At 39.1% G+C, this 7,191-nt stretch overlaps 1 long non-coding RNA gene across 3 annotated transcripts; it reads right to left on the bottom strand.

Moving 5' to 3' along the window:
- Positions 1 to 3,514: 3,514 nt before the first annotated feature.
- Positions 3,515 to 6,678, bottom strand: LOC148125548 (uncharacterized). Of its 3 annotated transcripts, XR_015743769.1 has the most exons (4): positions 6,010 to 6,370; positions 4,780 to 5,890; positions 4,529 to 4,609; positions 3,515 to 4,311 (listed from the first exon to the last, which is right to left on the bottom strand). It is a non-coding gene; the product is annotated as an uncharacterized LOC148125548 (long non-coding RNA). The 3 variants fall into 3 exon arrangements; XR_015743768.1 differs by lacking the exon at positions 6,010 to 6,370 and adding an exon at positions 6,402 to 6,678 and having other exon boundaries at positions 4,529 to 5,617; XR_015743767.1 differs by having other exon boundaries at positions 4,529 to 5,890.
- Between the last annotated feature and the right edge of the window lie 513 nt (positions 6,679 to 7,191).

The raw sequence follows: 7,191 nt of genomic DNA, 5'->3' as shown, positions 1-7,191 counted from the left end.
TGGAAACCAAATGTGGTCCAGTGCCTTTGAGACTGTCTTAAATGCCTAAGGGAAAAAACACAAGGAAGAGCTCATAAATAAACAAACCAACAAACCAACACTGGCTACTGCTTAAATTACACAGTTTTTCAATGTGAAGGAAATAATACGACCAAAATGTGCTGTTGATAAAATATTTTTATTTAATGGAACTCTTCATCCTTCTTGTTTCTGGGGTGTATATCTGTTTTTCCTATTGATTCTTCATTGCTTAGTTTTGAAAGCGGGCGGGTGATTTTTCTCTTTGCCATAATATTAATTTGGCACTTCTACTAAGAGTTTGAAATAAAATATTTAATTTTGAAAGAGCTATCATTTTAAACAATCACATTTCAAACCAGAATATTTAAGTATTTTTCATTTCTTTTTTTTATTTTTTCCACATTGGGATTAAATTATTATAACAATACTTGGTTATCAATTATTTTTAATAGTATTGGTTCTTACATATTTGAAGGATTGCCTTTCAGTAGGTACATTTGAAACACTAGCGATAGTATTTCATAGTATGGAAGAACATGACTTGAAATTTTGAAAAATATCTGTTAACTTTGATACTTTTGCAATTCCTGCCAATTCTATTTTAACATATTGATTGAATCCAGAGATTGGCAACAAAAATGATGCAAGGTCTGAGGGACAAAACATATCAGGAGAGGTTGAAAAAACTGAATATGTACAGCCTGCAGGACAGAAAAGGGAGGCATGATTGAACTTTTAAATATATCATAGCATGGGTGTGAATCAGAGGTGGTATTCAGCGGGTTCTGACCAGTTCTGGAGAACCGGTAGCGGAAATTTTGAGTAGTTTGGAGAATCGGCAATACCGCCTCTGACTGGAGATTTTACAGTATCCTACCCCCTGCCATGCCCACCAAGCCACGCCCACAGAACCGGTAGTAAAAAAAAATTGAATTCCACTACTGGTATGAATAAGGAAGGTGGTATTTTGAATATTAAGCAAAAATCAAGAACACAGGGACATAACTTCAAGCTGACGGGAGGGAAGTTGAAAAATAATGTTAGAAAGTTTTACTTCAGAGAAAGAGTACTGGAAGCTTGGAACCAACTTCCAGCTGAGGTAACGGGTCATTCATCAGTAACTGAATTTAAACATGCTTGGGATAAACACATGTCCATCATCCAACTAAAATAAAATAATAAAAAATAATAATATATACATAAAAAGAAAAAAAAAACCCTCAAAAGGGCAGTTTTGATGGACCACCAGGTCTTTTCCTGCTGTCATTTTTCTGTGTTTCTATACATTCTCCTGCCTTGGGTAGGGTAGTCTAGAAGACCTTCAAGAACTCTTCCAATCTTACGATTCTATAAGTTACCAAATTTAAATATTTTATTCTTACTATTTCTACAAAACCGGGTTAGGAAAAGTGAAACCCCTCCCCCGCCCCACTATCTAATTCTCTATTGTTTGTTTGTTTGTTATCTTACCATAGGATAACTCTGGGTGGCTTACAGTTACATATACCGTTAAAACATAAAAAGACATTAAATTCAAGGACACATGGGGAAGGCGGGGCGGAGTGGGGGGGGGGGAAGGTGGGATCTGCTATTAATCAACCACCTCCATTGCGCTGGGCCCCCAAGTTGAGTGGCACAGCCACGTCTTTAGGCCTTATGAAAAGATAGGGTTGGGGACAACTTCACATGGAGTGTGTGTGTGTGGGGGGGAACACAAGATCTTTTTGGCCTATATTCCCATCCTTACACACACATGCACACACACACTATCCTCCAATTCCATTTACACCACATGTGAATTGAGATGCTCTATCTGGAGCAAGTTTGGTGGTGTTACATTCAGCTCTTTCCCAACTTGCACTTTCTATGATATTTTGCCATTCCCTGTGTTAAGTCAGCTCTCTTAAAGTCTAAGACCCTAGTTTGGTGTTGTTTAATTACTTGTGACTGCATTATGTTGAATTTCAATATGACGTGTCACGTGATGGTCATATGGTCTTTTGCTTTTCTGCCTGTGCGGTTTTCTTTTTGTTCATGTCTTTAGTATTTAGTTTTTTTCATTGTTTCCCATATGTCCTGAATTGGGGTTTTTTTTCTAGGATTTCCAGCCATGAAATCATTCCTAGACTCTTAGTTTGTTGAAGTGTAAATACGTTATAAATGTATATTTACACTGCTTCCAGCTAGAAAGGAGAATATTATTCTAGCCTAGGAGAACATTATGCATCAAGAATCAGACTAAGTTTTGTTGATGGAAATAATGAAAAGTGAGATCATAATGACTCATGATGTTTCTGTAAGTGTAAGGAAAATAATCATTGCAGAAATGTTGACAATCTGATACTTCCCATAAGTTTCCATCACTTATAAAGGATTCTAAGACCATCTGCAGAACTGCTAAAATCTTATAAGATCTTGCAAAACAACTGTAACGTTGCTACATGAGATGAAAATTGCAGAAAATCACTGAATTCTGTCATCCCCCTGATATTTTGGTTTTTTTGTTTGGGTGTAATTTTCCCAAAAGTGTAAGTTTTGGGGGATGAGAGGTGTCCTAAAACCTTGGAGTGCAAGGTTTCCTACAAAGCAGGGCCTTATTTTGTGACATGATTTATGACTGGGGATCAGATACCTAAATACATACAGTTTCTTTAAAAAAAGGAAATATAGAAAAGAAGCCTAAGGATCTTTAGGTGGGAAAAAAAGCGAAGAAATAGCATCCAAAGTTTATTTATTTATTCAGTCTGTATTGCCATCCATCTGAAACAAATGATTCTTAGCAGCAAACCATCATGAAATCATTTAAACAACTTAAAAACAGAATACAGGGGAAAAAATACATAGAGCAACCAGAAGATAATTTAATCCATCATTGTTAACATCAATGGGGCCTTCACAAACTCAGGACTGAAGACACAGAACCAGGTCCTCAAGGTCTTCTGAAAGACCAACAGGATCAGGATAATTCTAATCTCAGGAGGGAGGATGTTCCAGAGGGGAGGGGCTATGTGCCCCACCCTACAGCTTCCAGATACTCTGTCAGCCTTTCCAAAGTACACCAGACAGTGCATAACAACTGATCCCCCTGCAAAAGCTACTCCGTATGCCTGGCGTATTCAATAATCCAATCAGCCAACTGCCAGGTCCTGGAAAGACGATGGTCCAGCCAAGGTGACTTCCAGGCACCACCTGAAATTCCATCCGAAGCCTAACAAGAGAGACAAATTGTGTGGCAAAAAGCAGTAGCAACTAAGCTCAGTAGACCAAAACCCCACATTTGCAGAATCCTTAGTCCATAGACCACCTACCTGCTGCCACATACTAAAAGTGACTACCGTTGGAACCGGTTCCCCACGCATCTGGTCTTAGTCAGTGGTGGGATTAAAATTTGTTTACTACCAGTTCTGTAAAATCTCCATTCCCACCCCACTCCTGGGGGAAGTTTATTGCAAAATCCCCATTCCCACCCCACTAACCTGCTTTCCAGCTCCGTTCTCCTGTGCAGGGCAACCAAAGAAGACCCAGCCAATCAGCTGGGACTCAATGGGAGGCAGAGAATAGATGGGGGAAGAGCCAGTCAGAGGTGGTATTTGCCAGTTCTCTGAGCTATTCAAATTTTCCACTACTGGTTTTCCAGAACTGGTCAGAACCTGGTGAATACCACCTCTGGTCTCAGTGCCAGTTGAATAGCAGAGTGGTCCTGAGGATGGTGCAATGATCAAAAAGCACAAATGGCAGGGTTTATTACAAAGTCAGAAGTGTACAACAGAAGAGAACAGTCATTATTTGTAATAATTGAAAGTTGTAGATGGAACAAACTAAGGGCCTTTCCCTGTTACAGAGAGGAATTATTATTATTTAACCAGAGGTGGTATTCAGCAGGTTCTGACCAGGTCTGGAGAACCAGTAGCAGAAATCTTGAGTAGTTCAGAGAACCGGCCAATATCACCTCTGACCAGATGCAGCTGACCTGTTTTTCAAGAGGCACAGAACAAGCATTCTGTGGTGTTTTTTCCTACATTTTCTTATATCTGGTGGGAATTTAAAATTCTAAGTGCACACCCTGAGTCCTTCACAAGATGGATCCTATGGAGAGGAGCTTACCATTCTCTTAAATGTCCATCGTATTGGTCATGGCCAGTGAAAAACCAACAATCACCTTGAATGAATGGAAACTGATGATCCAGCTCTCTATTCTCCATATTGCTTTAGATTCCCCCAGCTTAACTTGTTCAATATTGGGTGGGTGGGTGGATGGGAAGATCATAGCTCCTCTATTTCTAGGCTCATCTGCGTAGAAAAGAAATGAGAAAAATTAAAAAAAAGAGGAAAGTTGGCAAGTGGTATGGAACCTTACACCGATTAACTCAGTGAGTGCAATTGAATGACACAGAGATTGTGAAGTTTAATCTACTGGATAAATATATACCCCCCAATTTGAGATACAAAGAGTGGGATCTTTCCTTTCACTCTCTACTCTTTCCCTTGATGCTCTAAATGAAATTACCTTCATTAATGAAACCATATGTTTTCCAGTATCCCAGACCTCCTCAGGAACTTCAGGAAATGTCTGATGGACTTTAATAAGCTGGAGGAGATAGAAAGGAGTCCATTACCAAGTTTCTCCAGGGATACCTTAGTCCACCATCAAGTGGAATCAAGTGGCATCTCCCTGCCCCTTTGTCCCAGGAGAGAGATTATATCTAGAACAAGGTGGGCACCCAAAGCTTGCAATCCATACTATTTTAGCTTTGCTACCTATATTGATCCTAGGCTGATGGTTTCCACAGTAGCGAAGCTGGTTCAAGACATGAGAAACATCTCCAGCCGTGTGACTCAAAGTTCTGTGGAATAGACCAAGAAAGAACACCTTTGCTTGTTTCTTTGAATCAAGAATCTCATTGCCAAAGCACATGCGTATGCCATTTATAGTAAATTCTTCTCTAGACTTCTGGAGCCATCTTCTCCCTCTTACATTCCCCACACATGCTAAATCTCAATTCCTTTGGAAGGAGGAAAATTTGGGATGGCATTTCTATCCAAGAATTCAAGGTCATTGTAAGCACTTCTTTCTTGTCTGCAATTGTGGCCTTGGAACTTTACAGTTACTGTAGGTTGGCATCTTCGTGAAGAGATCCCTGCGTGAGGAAAAACTGCATGAGGAAAAACTGTAACAAGCCAATATTCTCACAATACTTGATCCCAGTCCTCAGAAACACTCCCACACTTATTGTTCAGTTGGGACATTTAACAGGAGCTTTAACTCTTGATTCTCTGAATGTTTGCAATGGCCAAGTGTACCTTCAGGCTCTTCCCAGGACTTCTATGCCTTCAAAATAAAAAGGGGGTGCTTTGAGGTGGGAGGCTGCTGAAGAAGGCCTCTGAGCATGAGACCAAAGACCTGCTCCATCAGCTTCTCCACCTGCAAGGAAACACAGAGATGATGTGCACTTTTCTGGAATGCCTGGGAGTATTGCTGAAGATGGTATCTCTGGAACGTCCTCATTTTTTCCTCTCCATGAATGCCGTCCACGGGAAGCCATAGACGTCCAAGAGCTTAATTTCCACAGGTAGGTCCATGGCTGGTGGGACCTCACTGTAGGGGCAAAAGAAGGAAAAGGTATCAGTGGCCAGCTGGGTCAAGCACTCGATTCTAGTGACTAGAAGGCATGGAAAGTTCCTCTTTTCTGTTATAAGGAAAACCTTTCCTTTGATTTGGCTGCCCCAGCAGAAAGTGTCCAAAATGGCAATGAGCCTAACTGAAGCTTCTGGCTAGGGTTCAAGAGCAACCGGTTATATGTGGAGTCTGTGCAGTAGTCAAGCTGCAAGTTGACCAGGGCAGGATTGATTGTCTGAAAGGCCCCCAGACCTAGTAGAGGGCACAACTGGTATACCACATGAAGCTGTGCCTTTAACTTTTTTTCTTTTGTTTTCTATTGTCCCCCTTCTTACCCTCTAAGCATTACAAGCAGATTTTTCTCTACTCACGACAAAAGAAACAAGAGGTTGACCTGATCTCATATAATGTTAGCAGGGCAGCTAGGCCCACAGTGAAGCAGCTAAACTGGTTGTCCTCCAATAGATTCTGGCAGGAAGCAAGAGCGGAGAGAAGCAAAGAATTGAGGGTCAACCAGGCTGCTCCAGCCCTTTCTCTTTGTCCCAGCCCCTTTTGAATGGCTATTATGCTTGTCTCCCAAAGGAAAATTACTCCCAGGTTAAGAACCCTTTGCACGGCCCTGTTTTTGAAAGTTTCGTTCTGTTTCTCTAGCGGACTAAACTGTCTGAAAATAAAGGGGTAGCTTCTTCTCCCCCTCTAATGCTACTTTCTCTCCATCCTCCTTTGCTTGCTCCCAGTTACCACTTTTCTCCCACTTACTTACCACGACTCCAGGGCTACATAGAGGTTTGACTCCAGGGAACTGGGACTGAAAGAGATGGAATGCAGGCCCTGAATGATGCTTGGTCTTGCTGCAAAGCAAAATAGTGTTGGAAACTTATACATATATATCTATAACTTTGGCTGTATAGCCCTACAGATCAAATATAGCGTACAGTCACCATGGGCCTTGCTGCTTAAATGTTTAACTGTTAGAGAGAACTCTCCTCAGAACAAAAGGTCATAGAGTATAGCCATAGATGCAAACTTATGAACACTGCCTCCTACTGGTTGCTGTAGTTGTTGCAAAAAACCACCACCCCCCCAATAAAAAAAACCCCACAAAAAAAAAAAAAAAAAAAAAACCAAAAAAAAAAAAAAAAAAAAAAAAAAAAAAAAAAAAAAAAAAAAAAAAAAAAAAAAAAAAAAAAAAAAAAAAAAAAAAAAAAAAAAAAAAAAAAAATTTATATAAAAAAAAAAAAAAAAAAAAAAAAAAAAAAAAAAAAAAACAAAAAAAACAAAAACAAAAAAAAAAAAAAAAACAAAAAAAAAAAAAAAAACCACAAAAAAAAAAAAAAAAAAAAAAAACAAACCAAAAACAAAAAAACAAAAACCAAAAAAAAAAAAAAAAAAAAAAAAAAAAAAAAAAAAAAAAAAAAAAAAAAAAAAAAAAAACACCCCCAAAAAAAAAAAAAAAAAAAAAAAAACAAAAAAAAAAAGACAAAAAAAAATACAAGCAAACTACAAGTAGCCCTCGCTTTATGATCACAATTGAGCCCCAAATTTATGTCCTT

This window comes from Pseudonaja textilis, chromosome 5 (genome assembly GCF_049901715.1).
Source record: "Pseudonaja textilis isolate UNSWEBS1 chromosome 5, rPseTex1.2, whole genome shotgun sequence".
In the NCBI taxonomy this organism is placed as follows: domain Eukaryota; kingdom Metazoa; phylum Chordata; class Lepidosauria; order Squamata; family Elapidae; genus Pseudonaja; species Pseudonaja textilis.
This window is presented reverse-complemented; position numbering and strand designations above follow the sequence as displayed.